Consider the following 20213-nt stretch of genomic DNA (forward strand, 5'->3'; position numbering starts at 1 on the left):
CTCAAAAGACAATGTACTTTCTAAAACGCAATGGACTAAAAACACATAAAAATGTGTTTTACCTAAAACGCAATGCACCAAAAACACAAAGAAATGTCTTATTTGTAAAACGCAATGGCCAAAAAACACTTAAAATGTCTGTTTTCTAAAACGCAATGGACTGAAAACACATAAAAAGTGTTTTACCTAAAACGCAATGCACAAAAAACACAAAGAAATGTCTTATTTGTAAAACGCAATGGTTAGAAAACACTTAAAAATGACTCATTCTAAAACGCAATGGACTGAAAACACCTAAAAGATGTGTTTTACCTAAAACGCAATGACTAAAAACACTTCAAAAATGTATTTTACCTAAAACGCAATGACTAAAAACACTTAAAAATGTGTTTTTTTTTTTTCTAAAACGCAATAGCCAGAAAACACATAAAACTCTCTTATTTCTAAAACGCAATGGACACATAAACCTGTATGGGAACTGTCTGTGAACTGTCTGAATTGTCTACGAATTTCTGAATTGTCTACGAATTACTGTATTCGAAATGAGCCAATTTCTTGAAAATTAATTTTTCTGATGCATTTTTATTACAGCAATTTAAGCAGCTTAACCCCAGCCAGGGGCTCTGCCCCTTGGACCCCGCCAGGGGCTGCCGCCCCTGGGACCCCGCTACCAGGGGCGCTGCCCCCAGACCCCCGCCATGATCGTAAAACGCAATGACTAAATCAAAAACCCAGATCGTAAAAATGAAATTAAAGAATTTCTTATATGGATCGAAGTGATTTCTTCAACAATTGACGAATTTTGAATGATTGAAACACTTATCAGCGCTCGAATCGAGTGATTATCTCCAAAATCACCGGAAAAAACGAGATTTTTTATGAATTTAAATTGGGTTTTCTTCAAAAAAAGCTGAAGAACACGTTGATCGGGTGTTTGAATCATTGATTGGTAATGAAAATCGCACTATAATGTAGAGATTATTGAGATAGAAAATGAAGAAATGGTTGAAGATGGTGGGTTTTGAAGTTACTGGGTTTTGAAAAGGAAAAAGAAAGGGTTGGATTGACTAAAATACCCTTTTTCTTTATTTTAAATATTGCCACATGTCCTCATCATATTACTTCCTACACTTCCTAGCCAAAATAAACTTCCTATTTGATCTTTTCCCTATAAACAAATAATCATTTATAGTAATTACTACTTTATAAATATAAACAAAATATAAATATGAGTTAATGTTAAATTAGTCCATGTGGTTTGGGTCATTTTGTCAGTTTAGTTCAAAGGTTTCGTTTTTCGTCTGTAGGTCCAAAAAGGTTTCACCGTTGCCATTTTCGTTCACTGGGTTAACTTTATCCACTTTTTCTATTAACGAAAAGGGTAATTTAGGCATTTTATATGTAAATCTGTTTACGAGAAGGGCAATTCGGTCAAGGGTAATTTAGGCATTTTATATGTAAATCTGTTTACGAGAAGAGCAATTCGATTATATAAAATGACCGAATTGCCCTTCTTATTAACCGAAAAAATGAATAAAGTTAACTCAATAGACTAAAATGGCAACGGTGAAACCTTTTTGGACCCACAGACAAAAAATAAAAACTTTAGACTAAACAGTTAAAATGACCCAAATCACAGGGACTAAATGAAATTTAACTCAAAAAGCAAAAAAATCTAAGAAAAAAAAGGCAATTGCATGTTAGCAAACCGCAACACTTACATTAGCCTATAAACACTTGTTCATTTCTCTTATTTTAAAAAAGAAGAGCCAATTTAAATACTGGTGCATAGTGACCGAAAAACATAGGCTAATGTAAGACCTTAAAAGACGTAGCTTATCTTACATTCATAGCTAGCATTATGTTACTACGTGCTTTAGGTCCTACATCTAACCGAAAAACATAGTATGAACATGCACACACAATCTAAGAATCTAGACTTGGGTCACATGAAAAATACAAAGATTCTTCCGAGGTTTAAAATAATGTTTTATTTTTGTTATTTCTTATGTATACACGTAATATTTGTATAGAAACACGTGAAAATTTCTAATGGTAAGGTAAACATATGGGAATATAAACAAGAAACGTGAGATCATTTCGCGTAATCTATGGTTTTGGGGCCAAATGTTTGTAGCTCGAATATAAAAGATATACACGGGAACTATCTCATGTATTTTATGGATATTATATATGAGCCGTAACTCTGTATTTTAGTAGAATGTTACATAATAATTCAAAGGCGAATTGGAAATAAATAATCCCAACTCACTGTTATTAACCAATAATAATCCCAACTCATTTAATCACCAATAATAATCCGAACTGAACTATTCACTTTTGTTTATAAAATACACCCACGTTAAAAAAAACACTAACTAGGTTAAAATATTGCTGATGTGGCTTAACATGTGTGGACTGACGTGGCTGGTTAACATCTTACCTGTGTATAAAATGATTATCAGCCTCATTTGCACACACAATCGCACTCTCCTTCAAAACCCTAATTCTACAAATTGAGCAAATTCAGTCGATTGTGTGTGCAAATGAGACTGATAATCATTTTATACACAGGTAAGATGTTAACCAGCCACATCAATTCACACATGTTAAGCCGCATCAGCAATATTTTAACCTAGTTAGTGTTTTTTTAACGTGAAAGTATTTTACAAACAAAAGTGAATAGTTCGGATTATTATTGGTGATTAAATGAGTTGGGAATATTATTGGCCAATAACAGTGAGTTGGGATTATTTATTTCCAATTTGCCTAATTCAAAATTATAAAGCATAAAATGTGTTAATTATAATTTCTAAGATGTCTAAATGCTATAACGAAAAAAAAAGAAAGAAAAAAAGTTGATGAAAACGCGTAACTGTAAATTCAAACTTATATTATATTTGAAACCATGTTTGTTCCACGTGGTATAATTATTTTATGATTGTAGAGTGTCAAACCATCGGCATACCCACATATAAGGATTGTTGTGACATGACACGTAAGAAATAGGAAATATTTTTAACTGTTTTATAACAAGTGATACTCGTTTTTATGTGTAATATGTATATATACCCGTTCGAGTGACAAGTTTATCGCACATTTTCTAAAATTAACAACCCTAATCTACCACTTGCATCACCAATATGTTTAAATCTCATGATCAAATTCCTTTACAGTTTCCATCTAAATTAACAAATGACACAAAATATTTAAGAGAACTAAATTCATGGCTTGTAGGGAAGGAAATAAAATGAGTATTAGATCATCCGTAGTGGGGGGTTTTTGAGCGTTTTTTTTTCCAAAAAAAAAAACGCCCATCACCGGCCCTCTGGGCGTTTTTTTTAAATGGCCAAAGCGTTCTTTTCTCCACGCCCCATGTTCAATTGTTTGGCCAATCACAGCTATTCTTCTTTTTGTTTGGCCAATACCTTTTTTATGGTTTTTTATTTAATTATATCACACCCCTTTTAACATGCTCATAATGCTCACATCATCACTACACCCATTTTAGAAAACCTCCCTATAATGGCTCATTACTGATTGGACTGTCACATGACGCAAAACGCCCAAGTATGGGGGCATTATTTGTGTCTTCAAGTCTTCAACTACACATCACTACTACAAAATAGAGCTTTAGACGGGGTGAAATGGGTTTTAAGACGGTGTTTTCAACACCGTCTTAAACTGCACTGGTTTAAAATCAAATATTATTAGACGGTGTTCTATTTGAACACCGGCTTAAACTCAAATCTTATTAGACGGTGTTCAGTTTGAACACCGGCTTAAACTTTGTGAACCCCGTCTTTTAATATCAAAACATTTATTAAATCAAATACTTTTAACACCGTCTTATAAACTTAGTGAACCCCGTCTTTTAATACCATTAGTACCAACACCGTCTTATAAACTGCTGGAAAAAAAATACATTTACTAAATGCATATTTTCCAAAAATACATTTGCTGGAAAAAAAATACACCAAAAATACATTTGCTGGAAAAAAAATACATCAACCAATGGAACATTTTCAAATCAAACCAAAACAATGCACATTCAAATCTAAAATAAACCCCACATCCAATTCGGAAATAAACCCGTCAAATTACAATCATTTGTGAATACATAACAAACTACACATAAGATAAACTAACGGAATACCTAACTCGCTAAAAAACTTCGGCATCAACGTCATCAACAAAACATCTATTTCATTATCCGTAGCCACTCTCGTGTCGTGCCACATCTAAAATAAAAGTAGATAGAAAGAGTTATTACAAATATTATAGAATAAATCTAAAGGCAAAGAGAAAATCGATAACAACATCGGCAATAAGGCTATGTATATATTTACATGTTATATACATCTAAACCTTCTAAGTTTTAAAAAAATAAACAGTTAAGTAATAAATTGATAAACAAGTATATTTTACTTACTTCATCGGGAAATTGGTTTTGATACAAATTGACAAAGTCAAACATATGTTGGAGAACCATGTAGCCGCATTCTCATCCACCCTTTTGTTGCTTACACTGTAATAAATTAACAAATTATTATTTAAAAGTAACGAAAATCAAACAATTTAGAAATAGCAAACACACATACATCAACCATTGTGTAGTTGAACTCGGATCCTAAGGCGGTAGGAATTAGGCTTGAAAGACGATAGTTAGAAGCATTTTTTTCGCCTTTTATCTTTGTTGAATCCAAAATATAAACATGTCCTATGTGTTGAATCCAAATAAAACATAGAAGCCTAAAGGACTAAAACCGAGAAAAATCATAAAACAAAAATGTGAATTTATACTCCGGATGTTCTTTCTACAGTAAGGTGCTCCAACTGCTCTCAACATCCTACAAAATTAACATTAACACTATATATTATTTAAGCATGATAGAAACTAATAACGAATTCACAGTTTCACACACAATTAAAAGTGACTGATTGTGGATTTACAGAAGTTAACTATTGCAACAAATTCTAGTTATTAGCTAGTGTAGCTTGTTACTTTAAGAACATTGAGGAATAATAAAGCTTAACGTTTTCATATATGGGCTATTATATTTATAAGCCATTTCACTGTAGGTTATTATAAATTAATCTATTGAAATACAACTTTGTTGCAAAAAGGACTTCTTTGTTGAATCAAGCAACCCTAAGTGAAGCAAGCGACCTTATAGCAGCAACAAAAACTACAAAACATGTTTCATACTGTTAGAAATGCAGACAGAATAGCACATATATACATTGCCAAACGAATTTCATAGTCGAAAGCCATCAATTTAAAACTATTGACAAATCTTATTGTAAAAGGTAATCAAAACTCATATGTAGTAGGGTTGTTCGAAGAAGACTCCCGCTAACTAAGGTTATTATTAGTGTTGTTATAAATGAAATTGCTAGAAAACAAATAACATTCATGGGTAGTCAATTTCTATGACAACTAAAACTTCTATGACTTGCAGAAAACCCGAATTGAAAACAAAATATCCAACAAAAACATAAATAAAGAATGAAATATCAAGCAAAAACATAAATTCTGAACATTCAGAAACAGGTATCATTTGCACTTGAACGAATACGGTCACTTGCACAAACTAAAACTACCAATCGATTGTAAAAGCTCCTAGGTCTCAATGGTTCCATCAAAAGCAAACAAAAATTAAACATCGTTGCAAGCAACGCCTCCAAGCAATTACGACCTCTCGGAAAATTAATCATAGAAGAAAGAACTTACTATGATGTTTGACATGATGAATTCAATTTCTGTAGTTCAATTTTGAAGATTAAAGCCACAGCCACAATCAACCCCCATCAACGATCATAGAAATTAATCACCGTAGCCACAATCAATCCCCATTAACGAACATATAAAATCCGAAAGAACCGAGAGAGTTTTTACTCCCGCTGGAGCCACTAGCGTAACACTCTGTCGTAAACGACTATCTTGACGCCGTCTTCCAGTGCCGTGGCCGACGGCCGCCTGGAGCCATTAGCGTCACATGCCATTGTCAATGACCATATCACGGCCGTCTTCCACTGTCGTTGCCGACAGAGGCCTGGTCACCGGAGGTCAGCTTCTTCCTTTGCCGGTGGCTTTCTCGTGCGTGGTGGAAAATGAAAACGAAAGCAAGGAAGTGGTATTTCTGTAATTAACATTAGGGCTTCTTTGTGAAGCATACCATAGATCAAAAGATGAACGGTTCAGATGTACTACTGGAAGCTACGTTCTTTGTTATATATAGATAATGTACTAGTGATTTATCAAAACAAAGCAAGAAAAAATCAAATTTGAATTTTTAACAACATATAATTAAACATGATATAACTACTATTTATAAAACTAAAAAATATTAAATAACATATATAAAGAGAAAAAAAAAAAACTAACCTTGAAACTTTGTAAGGTTGTTAATGGTGAAATTCTTGAATGAAGATGAAGAAGTTGTTATGAGGAAGATGGAGAAGATGAAGAAGTTGTTAGGAGGAAGATGAAAGGAAAGAGATAAGGTTTTGGTGGTTGATATTTGAGCGATCTGTTTTCAGTTTATAAGACGGTGTTCACAGACAACACCGTCTAAAAGATGCAGAAATTAGTTTATAAGACGGTGTTTAAGCATTAGACGGGGTTCATTGAATATTTATAAGACGGTGTTCAGAGACAACACCATCTAAAGGTTGGAGAAATTAGTATAAGACGGTGTTTAAGCATTAGACGGTGTTCTTCTGAATTTTATTGAATATTTTATTAAAAAGAGCTATTGGTATTAGTTTTAAGACGGTGTTATTACTTTAACACCGTCTAAAAAAATCCTTGACACCGTCTAATGCTACCTTTTGTAGTAGTGCATGGTCTTAGTAATCTCAGTATAGTATTCAGTTGTAATTGTAACACATAATAAATGAAGGATCTAAATGAAAATATGACAGTGAAAGTCTTTTAGGGAGTTAATATTCAGACATTTCTTCTCTCTGTCTTTCTATATATATATATATATATATATATATATATATATATATAGAGAGAGAGAGAGAGAGAGAGAGAGAGAGAGAGAGAGAGAGAGATATAGAGTGTAAAAGGGTATTGAAATAAGTTATAGGATGTTAGAACTTTTGAAAACATATATGTAAAACATAAAATCAGCGATCACAACATGTTAGAAGCAAAGAGCTAGTATAGGTCAAAAGAGAGGTGAATAGAGGAAACTTGTAAAGTGAGAATTTGGTGAGGGATTGATTGGGTTGGTTGGTTTGAGTTAATATTTTTGACATTTGATGGGCCACACAATATCAAGGACGGGTTTTTTTTTTCTTTCTAAATTCTTTTCTTTTTAATATTTGATGGTTAAGTTTTTTAAATATATATATATCAGAAGATAATCTTGGTGTAAAATAATATTTGAACATGAAAACTTTACGCTTTAATTTATTGAAATATAACTTTATAGAATAGCAAAATGTAGTTAGTGGATTTAATTTCGAGAAGATAAAAACATTAAAAAATATATATTACTTTTAAAAAAGTTAATAAATATCTAAAAAAGCATATGCTTTTTTGTATATAAAAAGGAAATTATATCATATTTTATAATAAAGTTGTAGTATAAAATTTATCACATTTTTTTAATAAAGTTTGCTTGTACCCAATTTATATAAAAAAACACTTTCCTAATATTTTTTTACAAGTTTGTGTAACAACTTTCTTTTTTTTTTAGGAAGGACAACTTCTATTCAAAAAAACTATGGCAAGCAAGCAACAGGCACAACAAACTACAACATGGGAAACAAGATCAAACAATAAACAAAACTATGCATCAAAGGATATCCATTTGATCCAATCTATGGACACTAACTACGTTTATTCTTGATCCAAAGAAAGCTCAACAACTTGATGTCTCCATTGATTTTGTCTATCTTAGACATGCTCTCATGAGAAGATCCATTTATACCGAGTATGTAGTTTTCCATTAACAAATGCTTGTGACAAACAAATCGTGGACCAAGAATGCAAATAGGGGCTCAATCTTGCACCACCTACTAACATGTTGCCACACTATCGTGGACCAACATTACACGAAGAGAAAATGTGATCTATTTATTCGTTTTGAAAACCGCACAAAGAACATAGGGGAGAACCGTGAGAAAATTCCTTTTGGTTAACACGTCCTTAGTAGGGATGCCACCCAGTAAAACCATCCAACCAAACACATTGATTTTAAACGGGATCCAATTGTATGACTCGAGAATGTTGCTAGGTGGTACCGGCTTTATATTGCATAACATCTTCTCGCGTCGAGGCCACCGAAAAAATTCCTGAAATATCACCTAATCACTTCCAATTATCTTTCCTAATCCCAAAATAGAGTTGTTACAATCTGGTCATCACAATATTCAATTCATTAGTCTCCTCCAAAATCCATTAGACTATGTTTTCATTCTACCTGCAAGCAACCGTCTCATCCCAGACATAGCAACGACCAATAACAACATAAGCTTTATCTATTTCTTTCCATAATATATCATGTAATAAATTTAACAGTTTGTTGTCAAGCCAAACATCCAACCAAAATGTAACATTCGTCACACCTTGGCTTTGCGGAAGCGTGGGTTTATTTGGTGTGACTTCTTAATACCATAGCATAATCACAACAATGCTATATGAAAATAAAACCATGATGTTCATCCATTAATTCAAGTTTAAAAAGTAAAACACGACAACATTGTTTTCAAAAGTCGACACATGCAACGGATTACAACATGACATAATAAAAATTATTGTTCGTACGACACAACGATAAGACAAGAATTAAAAACACAGTTTAAGACTTGTGACTGGTCCAGGCAAAAGTCACAATCCCTAAACTCGGATGACATCATTTCTCCTACGCAGCTTGATGACATAGCATACCTTGCCAGATCCCTAATTTCCAGAAATACATGTAATTTGAAAAATCAACAAAAAGTTGAGCGAGTTCATGTAAAAGTGAGTATGAGTAAACCTTTAAAGTATGTATAAAAGTCCCTGGTATGTAGCAATAAGGAAAAAGAGATCACCAATGGGTTGCAAAGCCACTGGTATGTGTGAGAAAGTGCAGGGAAACTCAAACATAGCAAATTTGTATCGGGCTTCGGCTGTAAGACACAGTCACCTCTATAGGCCTCCCCGGCCTCACGGGTGTGGGCTCGCTACACCCAAATAGATCTATCACTCTTGTGTCTCTCGGTCCTACAAAGAGGATTAATAGCCTCAAGTATTGTACCCACCCCTCACATGATCTAGTAGTATAAACCCTCCCTACGCTAACCATACCATGTAATAAATGTTTGTAATAGTTGTCGCATGTATTTCACCCCCGAAGTATGAAACTGAAAACAGTAAATAGAAAAGGGGGACATGAACTCACTGAAGTGCGTCTCGTGAAACGTCAAACTCCAACTCAATCTGCAGCGTGACGACCTACACGTACTAATGCCTATTAGACGGACGGCCATGCCTTAGCTTAAAGTTTTTAACGTTTTCGGGAAATAGTTAGACAAGTATTTCGTATTCACACTTCTAAATTATTTTATATTCGTATTTTCCTTCCCAAGGATGGGAGTAATAATACATGTGTGTTTTATAATTCCGAAAATATATTTTTAAGTCTCACTTGAAAAATATATTTTAATTACTTTGCCAAAAATGCTTTTAATCCCGAGTAAATTACAAGTTTTGTCCTTTATGTATGTCCCAAATTGCAGGCGCTGTCCTTTAAACCAAAACTTGACAGGCGGTGTCCTTTGTGTTTTCAAAATCTTGCACGTTTTGTCCTTTAGGCCAACTTAGTTAGATTTGTTAGTTAAATCTGGTATCAAGGGGTTATTTTGTAAAAAAAATTTATTCAGGGACTAAATTGACAAAACTTAAAAATATAAAATGTTACGCCCACATTTTTCGTCCTTACAAAACAACTTACAAAAGTAATTTATAGACATCAAATTACCAAGCTTTGATACATAATAAAATTCTTAGGAAAATTGGGCATGACCCGTTCGTAAAACGGACATGCCTCCCTGTTTTTAACACATAACACTAACAACAATCCATGACCCTTTTTGACATTAAACTACCCAAGACAAGGACAACAAGTTTTTGCAAAATACGACTACTAACAAAGTTGGACAAAATAACAAGTCATGGACCATAAAGACGAACAAAAACTAGCGGAAGCATTTGGTATAACATAGCATGGGCCCGTGCTCGCTCCAAATCTCCAAGTCGCCTAGAGTGGAGTTTTACCTACATTAACAACCAAATTTTAAAGGTTAGTTGCCGCACATATTAAATCATAATTCTTTCGTTTTAGCTCCATCCATACAAGAACTTTCATTCTTTTTACGCATCCGACTACCCAAGTAATTGGGTTTAGCATAAACACTCTCATTGAGAGTTAAGCATACATATTCAACCCGTTTAATTGGGTTTGGCATAAACACTCTCATTGAGAGTTAAGCATACACTTTCGACCCGTTTAATTGGGTTAATTGCTTTCAACATAAATCTTTCCTTTCCATCCGTATAACGGATTAAACTTCAAGCATTTGTCATAGCATTCATGACCACCCGTTCAAAACGGGTAGTAGCTTATTCTTACTCGACTTGTTCAACTAGAACTTGTCGACTTGCATAGCTTATCATACCCTTTGTTAGCATAACCAAATCCACAAGGGATTTGCTATTTCGCATCCACTACAACATAACTTCTAAAACCTTTTTCGAGATAAACTCTTACATCTAACCAATCTTTATCCGTAAAGAAATTACACGAATTGTATTATCAAATAATATCATTCAATATCATCGTAAATATAATAGTAGAGTAAATAAAGTTCAAAAGAACTTACCGCGATCTTGAGATACTTATGCCTTCGAGTGACTTGCGCCTTCTTCCTTCTTCGTGCCTATAGGTCATAATCCCATACTTTAGCTTTCAAAAACATTACTTTTACATTCCTTATAGTTCATTATGGTGTCTACTAATCACATACGCCATTATCATAAAGGAGTTACATCGACTTAACAAGTATTCATGTAAAAACCATAACTAAACTCACTTAGGCATTTCATCGAACACATTGCGTGCGTACCATCTACAAGGCATAGTGTACAAGTATATTATACATAATCTTACTAGTTCATATCAAAATCATGAAATTCAACAAATTTTCACATAATCTTCATCCTAAATCGGATCCTTATAATAATAATCTACAATACCTAACTTCTTATATCATAACCGTACTCAATTTAACACATTTAGCATCATCATCTTCATAGCATTACTACTACAAGTGGGTTTTTACCAAAATCTTTCAAATAACCTAAAAATCAACATGATTCTTATCCTAGAAGGTAACCCTAACTCAGATTTCTCACATTTAGGCATAAAATTTCGAGATTGGTTGAACCCCTCATTCTACAAATCATGATTTCAGAAAATTTAACTTACCACCTTAGAAATTGAGGTTAGCTACTTGAGTTTAGGGCATCATGCATCGAATTTTTCCTTTGATTCAAGCTAAATTGCTGGATTTCTTGATTCTAGGGTTTCAACCCTTTTCTTCTCTTCGATCGTCCAGAACCCACGCACAGAGAGTGTGTGTGGGTTTTTAATCCTTTTTAATTTTAATTAACTTTAATTTTTGACATGTTACAACTTTAGTCCCTCAAGTTTCCTTTACTTATTTAGTTTTAAACTTCACCCCTTTATTATTTTATATCATGGAAATTAAATCCAACTAACTAAGTTAAGTTTTTAAATAAACTTTAACTTATCAAATAAACATTTTTGGGGTGTTACAAATCTACCCCCCTTAAAAGAGGTTTCGTCCCCGAAACCTTTCTCATTCCAACAAGACCACTTCTATTCTTACTTTTACATCTATTTGCTCACACTGCTTAATATAACATGGACGCATTTTGAATCTTGGCAAGTGTTCATTTATGCATAAACGTATCTGTACGCATTGTCCCTCCGTTCTTAACTCAAACAATTTACTTTCATAATCACATAAAGTCAGAATCTGATCCGGAACTCTTATTAGTGTCGTTTTCACTTTATAATACTAGTTCCTAACATACATCATCACTAGCGGTTCGTTCATTGAAATTTATTCCAAATACATACTATTTGTCGTACAAGCTTATGCTTGCGGCTTGTTTCTATCCTTCTAATTAAGCGTAATATATTCATACATCTACTAATATAAACAATCGATTTATTTTATTCTACACACGAATCATGTACGCTATAATTCATTATTGTAATCATAAACCACCCCATCATCCCATTACTAACGTTTTTTCCAATTACTTTCTTGTTCACATGAGGGCTTAACATAACATTATACGCATACTATAGACATTTAATGACTTAGTGGTACTGATACCAAGCTATCCACTTCCTAATTACTCTTTCATACTTAATACGGGTATAAGGCATCATTCTATGGTTACTACCGTCACTTGATCTAATTACAAGTTTGAATTTAGCCTTAAATTTAATCCTTCGCACACTTCATTATTAGCTCCTTGCACGAACTACTTATGATAACGACTAAGTATGTTGTGTACGAGTACCATACGAGCGTTTAACCAATTCATTTGCTCACATTTACAAATAAATCTACGGATTCTTAATCATGAATCAAAAATTAAACATTTTACTAACTTCGCTTTCAATGTATAAGTCGGTCATCCGTGTGCCGGATCGATTCGCTTCTTTATAGGTACCTTCCGTACCAGAATTGGTCTCATTCATTCATGAAATATGCTCCCACTCGTGGGCATCCTTCCACTAGCTTCAATACTATCATTTCACTAAGAATTACATCATAAATAGTTAGCACACAACCTTTCCTAATTGCATCCTACAGGGTGTTGGTTCGCCTATTTTCTCTTTCAAAATTTTCTTACGTACATGCTAAACATATCATACGTTCCATTTCTTTTTTATTGATTATCTCGCCAACTTTCGCAGTTTGACCTTTCAGTGTCGGATTAACACCCCCTTACCTATTGTGGTCGCATCGAGGTACACGTTCGTACCTTATACTTGAATAATTGCAAGGACTTCATTTATTTCGTTTGACCTTTCGGAAGTCTAATTGTAAATACATTCTCACATATGGGTATCAGTTATCTTATTTTGACACATCATTCTCTAGTCGAGCCCTAAGATCCTATTAAAAATATAATCTTTTATACGTACCTGGCGCGGGTCAAAACCCTTGACTCGTTATTTATACTTTGCGACGGCAATGCTTTCCAAACTGTGACAAAGCATGCCCATACATTATGCTCACCTTTAAGTAATAAACTTGATAAACCGAACATTTAATACCGGGTTCAAATAGCGATCGTCCTTTGACCCGTATAACTTTATTTGAGTTTGGTACTTAGTTATTCTCACTTCTTTAATACGTCTTCACTAATGGATTCGAACTTTTTAAATTATTACTTTTCACTTTTACTAGTTTGAATCCATTTCTCATATTCTGATATTTTCATCTGTACCTTACGTTCTCATGTCGTATCAATTACCATGATATTTCTTATGATATATTTTCGTATTAATCTTCTACATTCAACTTCAAGTGTTGGGTTCTAGCACTAATTCCATGTCCTAATTCATGTAGCGCGTCTCTACGCCACACTCTACATCCTATTTCTAGTGGTCTTCCCACCATTCTTTCTTAAATTTGATTCACATTCAATCGTAAGCTTAAACTTTTCATTCTTATCCTTCTTGCCTATATTGATCCAATCCTTTAAGAATCGTTAGACCCCTTTTTGCTAGCTTGACTGGACATAAGTGAGATGATTCTCATGTTTTTCTCGAGCTTCGGTCAATTCATGACCATTTCTTAATATATCATTTCCATTTGTTCGTTCACCATATTTGGTGTTAATTCACCTACGTTCTCTAGCATGTCCCTTACTAACGAGTATCCTACATTACACGTTGCAGTTCTTACGTAATATTTCCAAAGTTTGTAAGTAATTATTATTTACTGTATTCTACAATATATCCTTATAAGGTCAACCACCACCCAATACTTTTTTTTGTATATAAGTATTTCCGTACATGTTGCACTTACTCTCAATTCGGACATCTTTACAAAATGTCTTTAACTGACATCCCAACTAATATTCTTCCCATACCTTTCATCGACATTACCAAGTTCTCATTTCCGCCTTAGAATTTCTCAACTAAAATTTATGACCGATTTACCCTTGTAATGAGGTCTTATCGGTTTAACATTATGCCAACAATCTCAACAAAACGTACCATAACCTTTCTCATTTATTTATACATTCCGCTTTGATTCCGAATACTCAAACACGTATACACCTTCATGTAGATGAATTCGAAGCGATTGCGAAATCACTTACCTTTAGCGTTCATGTTCGTGCTTGCCTCATTGCTTCCTCTTACTCCGTTTGCCATCCATACTTGAATCAACTGACAAGACTTCCATCCTTACATATTAATATATTATTACATTCATAACACTGTTAGCTTATGTGAGCATACATACAACTATTCATTTTCTTTCTATTCATAAGTTGATTGACTTTCGTTAGTCAAATTTCGTAAAAAAAACAAGGCATTTATTATTAGTCATCTCACTTCCAATCCATACAACTAAACTATCGTCAGGCATAACACGTAAATCACTTAATACTTAACATATCAACTCTTTACTTTAGCTTTTGTGTCTAATGACCATTTCATAATATTCCTATACTGTTGACTTTTAGATAGTCAACTGTCTTGCTTACATACTCCAGATTTTTGAACACGTAAAACATGATAGACCGTAATACTAATATTCTACGTATTTCATACATATAATTTACGTAATCCCCCAAACAATACACATATGTACATTCACCTTCACGTATTTTCGCATACTAATGCTTCATGATTCTACAATGGTAATTACCATTCAAGTTAACTATATAACATAATTCCAACGTATCTTTTACTATTAAGCTCATATGATTCGCGTTTAGCACATATTCGCCCTTTAATCGTAATATGGCAATTTAATTAATTACACATAAGCATCACACCATTCAGGTACAAGGTACACGCCTCTAATGCATAATTCTGATCAAAGCATACATTCATCCGAATTTTCATAAATTTTTACTTTATCGCCAACGGTCTACATAACCTTACATAACTTATTATATCTTCTATTAACTTGCCAGGAGCATAAAACGGGCATTTCTGAGAAGTATGGTAACTTAAATTATAGTTCACAAGCTTTCAATACATCATAGTTTATTAGTCCGTATTTACTTCATTCGCATCCTCACATTTAAAACTTTACTCATTTTTTTTCATTCATTTTTTCTTTTTAGCATTCATTTGTGTCATCCGACACATTACTTTCGACCCTTAAAATTTTCTTTCCATCGTAACCACTAATCGTGGTTACATACATCTATTAGGCCTTATACGGACCCTACATAATCATTAAATAGGCTTTCGGACAACCCGGTAACTCTAAATGTGAAAAACAAAAATTTTCCGTTACCACCAATTTTCTTTTATCCTTTCATGGCTTAATTTGTCCCATAAGGGCTCAACGGGGCCGTGAATCAGGCTTTCGGGAAGTACGTTTGGCTAGAACGTGAAAAACATGGAAATTTCACGGATCGGATTTGCACAACCCGTCGGCGACGGTTAGAGGATCCGTCGGCGACGGGCCTCAGAATGTGGCGTCGGCCACTTACTTCCGTCGGCAGACAGATAGGGCGTCGGCCCTGGGGGGGGGGTGGCGTCGGCGACGGGCATCCAGCCGTCGGCGACGGCCTGCCGTTTGTTAATCCGCTGCTGCTTCCATTTTTAAGTGTTTTAACTCTTTTTCGGGTCCGTTTCCAGCCGTGCGGTCCCTAGAACTTATCATTTTACCCTCCATATTTACCCCTTCGCATACTTAACTTAACTTAACTTTACAAGCACATTACACATACTTGCGTTCACTAAAAACTTAAATTGTTACCTCATTGGCGATCTTGGAGCGAGCACACTTTCGAATGAGCCGTCGGTTTGAGTTCAAGCATCGCGTTAAAAGCTCGAATCCCTCAAACCTAGGCTCTGATACCAACTTGTTACGCCCACATTTTTTGTCCTTACAAAACAACTTACAAAAGTAATTTATAGACATCAAATTACCAAGCTTTGATACATAATAAAATTCTTAGGAAAATTGGGCATGACCCGTTCGTAAAACGGACATGCCTCCCTGTTTTTAACACATAACACTAACAACAATCCATGACCCTTTTTGACATTAAACTACCCAAGACAAGGACAACAAGTTTTTGCAAAATACGACTACTAACAAAGTTGGACAAAATAACAAGTCATGGACCATAAAGACGAACAAAAACTAGCGGAAGCATTTGGTATAACATAGCATGGGCCCGTGCTCGCTCCAAATCTCCAAGTCGCCTAGAGTGGAGTTTTACCTACATTAACAACCAAATTTTAAAGGTTAGTTGCCGCACATATTAAATCATAATTCTTTCGTTTTAGCTCCATCCATACAAGAACTTTCATTCTTTTTACGCATCCGACTACCCAAGTAATTGGGTTTAGCATAAACACTCTCATTGAGAGTTAAGCATACATATTCAACCCGTTTAATTGGGTTTGGCATAAACACTCTCATTGAGAGTTAAGCATACACTTTCGACCCGTTTAATTGGGTTAATTGCTTTCAACATAAATCTTTCCTTTCCATCCGTATAACGGATTAAACTTCAAGCATTTGTCATAGCATTCATGACCACCCGTTCAAAACGGGTAGTAGCTTATTCTTACTCGACTTGTTCAACTAGAACTTGTCGACTTGCATAGCTTATCATACCCTTTGTTAGCATAACCAAATCCACAAGGGATTTGCTATTTCGCATCCACTACAACATAACTTCTAAAACCTTTTTCGAGATAAACTCTTACATCTAACCAATCTTTATCCGTAAAGAAATTACACGAATTGTATTATCAAATAATATCATTCAATATCATCGTAAATATAATAGTAGAGTAAATAAAGTTCAAAAGAACTTACCGCGATCTTGAGATACTTATGCCTTCGAGTGACTTGCGCCTTCTTCCTTCTTCGTGCCTATAGGTCATAATCCCATACTTTAGCTTTCAAAAACATTACTTTTACATTCCTTATAGTTCATTATGGTGTCTACTAATCACATACGCCATTATCATAAAGGAGTTACATCGACTTAACAAGTATTCATGTAAAAACCATAACTAAACTCACTTAGGCATTTCATCGAACACATTGCGTGCGTACCATCTACAAGGCATAGTGTACAAGTATATTATACATAATCTTACTAGTTCATATCAAAATCATGAAATTCAACAAATTTTCACATAATCTTCATCCTAAATCGGATCCTTATAATAATAATCTACAATACCTAACTTCTTATATCATAACCGTACTCAATTTAACACATTTAGCATCATCATCTTCATAGCATTACTACTACAAGTGGGTTTTTACCAAAATCTTTCAAATAACCTAAAAATCAACATGATTCTTATCCTAGAAGGTAACCCTAACTCAGATTTCTCACATTTAGGCATAAAATTTCGAGATTGGTTGAACCCCTCATTCTACAAATCATGATTTCAGAAAATTTAACTTACCACCTTAGAAATTGAGGTTAGCTACTCGAGTTTAGGGCATCATGCATCGAATTTTTCCTTTGATTCAAGCTAAATTGCTGGATTTCTTGATGCTAGGGTTTCAACCCTTTTCTTCTCTTCGATCGTCCAGAACCCACGCACAGAGAGTGTGTGTGGGTTTTTAATCCTTTTTAATTTTAATTAAATTTAATTTTTGACATGTTACAACTTTAGTCCCTCAAGTTTCCTTTACTTATTTAGTTTTAAACTTCACCCCTTTATTATTTTATATCATGGAAATTAAATCCAACTAACTAAGTTAAGTTTTTAAATAAACTTTAACTTATCAAATAAACATTTTTGGGGTGTTACATAAAATCCCCAAATTAGGTCGTCTTCCCCATTTATCCCCATTCACCACCGCCCCCAAACACCTGCAACCACCACCGCCATTACCACCACACCCACCGCCCTCCGCCGCTCAACCATCACCTTCCCTCATCACGACCATCCACCCATTACCACCACCACCGCCACCACCATCACCACTCACAAAATCAATCATCTCAATTCCAACACAGATCTCTCTATATCCTTAACCGATTACCACACATTTCTCGATTCAAACTTCTTTTACACTGATTGTCCGGCGGTTGTTACGTTTCTGCAACACAATAACAACACCGATCTTACGCTTACGTTGCCAGCTGCCTTATCAGCTGAGTGTGCAGGTTTTACAGGCGACGGTGAAGATGACGTCACCGGCGCCATTGATGGTCTATTTAGTAGTGGTTATTTTGTTAAGCTGCTTCCCTCTGAGTACTACAATGTTAGGCTAGAGATTAGTCAGTGGAATGATTATCCGTTGGTTTATTCACGCGGTGTTGTTTGTTTGATTGTGTGGTGTTGTTACTTGTGTGGAGAGGATGGTTTGATGAAGTGGATGTTGGTGAATTCGCCGTTTTATGGGGTTGTGATTGATGTGTTTATGAGGGATCATATGCTTCTGTTGTTTAGGGTTTGTTTGAGGGCTATAGCTAGGGAGGCTGTTGGATATATGGTTTCGTTTTCGAAAGGGGAGCGAGCGGGTGGTGGTGATTGTCCGGTTTTGTACAGAGTGTTGATGTGGTTAGGTTTGCAGTTTGGTATATTGTATGGTGAAATGAATGGGAAGTTGTTTGCAATTAATATGTTAAAGCAAGCTTTACTGAATGTTTCATCGAAATCTTTGATTTCTTTTGATGAATTGTCTGGTTTAAGTGATAAGGATGGTGTTAATCGAAATCTTTGATTTCTTTACTGAAGGTATGTACTTTTACTCAAAGCACCTACAAGTCGAATGCTTATCTGATCTTTTTTTTCATCAAACACTTTCGGTAGTGGTGGTGGTGGTGGCGGCGGTGGTGGTGGCGGCGGCGGTGGAGGGTGGTGGTGATGGTGATGGTGATGAAGGGTGGTGGTGATGGTGGTTAGTAATTTACTCAATAATAATAATAATAATAATAATAATAATAATAATAATAATAATAATAATAATAATAATAATAAGTTTTGTACAATTTAGTCCCTGAATAATTTTTTTTTACAAAACAGCCCCTTGATACCAGATTTAACTAACAAATCTAACTAAGTTTGGCCTAAAGCACAAAACGTGCAAGATTTTGAAAACACAAAGGACACCGCCTGTCAAGTTCTGGTTTAAAGGACAGCGCCTGCAATTTGGGACATACATAAAGGACAAAACTTGTAATTTACTCTTTAATCCCAAAATATATATATTTTTCCCAAAAATATTTTATTTCATAAGTTTTTCCAAAATAATATTTCACCAGCATTATACAAATAGGAGTATTTTTCTGAAAAATACATAAGTTAGATTTTTAAAGTTCGCGTTGTATACGATACTTATATAACTTAAATATTTATTTTGTGAGCGCGTTGGTATTATTTTGGAGTAGTATTTTCACGGTGTTTTCATGTTATATTATTTTTACCCTAAAAATAATATATATCTAGTTCACAAAATAATCACATAATCACACAAGCGTCTTATTATAAAATATATATTCTAAATATATATTTAACAAGTTTTATTTACGAAAATCCACCTCCGATACTTGGTATTTTGTAATAAAAATCATGGCGAAGTTTATTTTTGAAAACAAGTTAAAAATTATATTTGTAAATATTTGTTAGAAAAATATTTCTAAGTGTTATATTTCTGGAAAAATTTCGCCAGAGTTTTCTCTGTAAATGGAGGTGTCCATGCTTTTAGCATATCATTTTCTTTTCAAAAACCAATCAACAATCATCAATCAACAATATTTAATCACTATCTTGACAAAATAAGGATAAATCATAAACTCATGAACTTGAAGGTTTTGTAAAAACATATAGTAAATTACCATCATATTTAGTGGGTCTTGTTAACTTTAAAAACATGATTAGTTTTTGTAAACTTTATTTTTAAAGAACTTGAAGTTACACAACTTCTAGTCAAGA

The 20213-nt window shown here is 34.2% G+C and overlaps 3 long non-coding RNA genes across 3 annotated transcripts; all 3 read right to left on the reverse strand.

Annotated features, from left to right (window-relative positions):
• Window positions 1–4030: 4030 nt before the first annotated feature.
• LOC110917670 lies at window positions 4031–6257 on the reverse strand. Its single transcript, XR_002580762.2, has 4 exons — window positions 5735–6257; window positions 4602–4850; window positions 4433–4528; window positions 4031–4241 (listed from the first exon to the last, which is right to left on the reverse strand). It is a non-coding gene; the product is annotated as an uncharacterized LOC110917670 (long non-coding RNA).
• A 3692-nt stretch (window positions 6258–9949) lies between these two features.
• Window positions 9950–11598, reverse strand: LOC110916477. The gene is made up of 3 exons (XR_002579787.2): window positions 11487–11598; window positions 10882–10938; window positions 9950–10276 (listed from the first exon to the last, which is right to left on the reverse strand). It is a non-coding gene; the product is annotated as an uncharacterized LOC110916477 (long non-coding RNA).
• A 4597-nt stretch (window positions 11599–16195) lies between these two features.
• LOC110916476 lies at window positions 16196–17883 on the reverse strand. Its single transcript, XR_002579786.2, has 3 exons — window positions 17733–17883; window positions 17128–17184; window positions 16196–16522 (listed from the first exon to the last, which is right to left on the reverse strand). It is a non-coding gene; the product is annotated as an uncharacterized LOC110916476 (long non-coding RNA).
• Window positions 17884–20213: the final 2330 nt, after the last annotated feature.

The sequence above is a fragment of the Helianthus annuus genome, chromosome 16 (genome assembly GCF_002127325.2).
Source record: "Helianthus annuus cultivar XRQ/B chromosome 16, HanXRQr2.0-SUNRISE, whole genome shotgun sequence".
Classification (NCBI taxonomy): domain Eukaryota; kingdom Viridiplantae; phylum Streptophyta; class Magnoliopsida; order Asterales; family Asteraceae; genus Helianthus; species Helianthus annuus.